The sequence below is a fragment of the Ursus americanus genome, chromosome 35, assembly GCF_024610735.1.
Source record: "Ursus americanus isolate L20-20 chromosome 35, mUrsAme1.1.p, whole genome shotgun sequence".
NCBI classification, from domain to species: Eukaryota; Metazoa; Chordata; class Mammalia; order Carnivora; family Ursidae; genus Ursus; species Ursus americanus.
The window spans coordinates 9,947,206-9,948,332 of NC_142161.1; the positions used below are offsets into that span (position 1 = coordinate 9,947,206).

General features: G+C 35.2%; 1 non-coding gene across 1 annotated transcript; it reads left to right on the forward strand.

The window, feature by feature from the left end:
- Positions 1-515: 515 nt before the first annotated feature.
- Positions 516-622, forward strand: LOC123795811 (U6 spliceosomal RNA). Its single transcript, XR_006780598.1, has one exon. It is a non-coding gene; the product is annotated as a U6 spliceosomal RNA (small nuclear RNA).
- Positions 623-1,127: the final 505 nt, after the last annotated feature.

Consider the following 1,127-nt stretch of genomic DNA (forward strand, 5'->3'; position numbering starts at 1 on the left):
CCCAAGTAAAAATTATCTGGCTCAAAAAGAGCAAGTCTTGTCTTTGGTTTTTCTCTTTTCTATCCTGCATATCCAAATACAGTGAGCTTGCCTTGCATTCGAATGCACAGAGGGCTCTGGAAGTTCACCTATGGCACGCAAATTATTTTGTTAGGGCGCCATCTGCTGGTGTCAAACTACCAAAGACTTATTTTTCTTAAAGATTAATGGTAAGCTTCCAATAACACTAAAGACTATGAAGTTACTTAATTCAAATAACTCTTTGTCTTTTCTCATTTATAATTACAGCATAGACTATTTTCAAATGGCTGTCTGATGCATAATTCTTTAACACTCCAATATAGTAATATAAAATGTCACTTTATTTTAAAGTTAGGAAAATGGAGGCACCAGACATAGCCCTTCACTTACTGGTTCATGACCTGTTTGGATTCAAATTTCGTTTTTTAGTTTCCATGGCTCCCTGACTTTTAAAAAAGTTCTGTTCAATTTACCCCCTTAGAAAAGCAATTTCAGTGCTCGCTTTGGCAGCACATATACTAAAATTGGAACGATACAGAGAAGATTAGCATGGCCCCTGCGTAAGCATGACACGAAAATTCATGAAGCGTTCCATATTTTAAAAAAAGAAAAGAAAAGCAATTTAATTGCCGTGTTTCTGTTACATCGATTTCCACACTTAATGTATCTATTCAGTAAATTTGTTCTCTATGCCATGATATAACGTATATGCACAATTTGATGCCATGATATAAGGTATATGCACAATTTGATGCCATGATATAACGTATATGCACAATTTGATGCCATGATATAAGGTATATGCACAATTTGTTGCTTCTGTATAAAGCAAGCTTGTCACCAAGTCCTAATTATTTATGTTCAAGATCAATGCAGTTCCCAAGTGTTTTTCCCAATCTACCTTCAATCGGAGGTGAGGAAAAACAACTACTCCCCCCTTCTTTTTTTAAATCTCTATCACTTACTATCTGTGTAACCTTGAGTAAGTCTTTCAACTTTCCTGTGCCTCTTCTTCCTTATCTGTAAATTTCAGATAATAATAGTAACTATCTGATAGGTTATCTATCAGGTTACTGTGAGTGTGTTAAAGAAAGTCGGTGGTACCT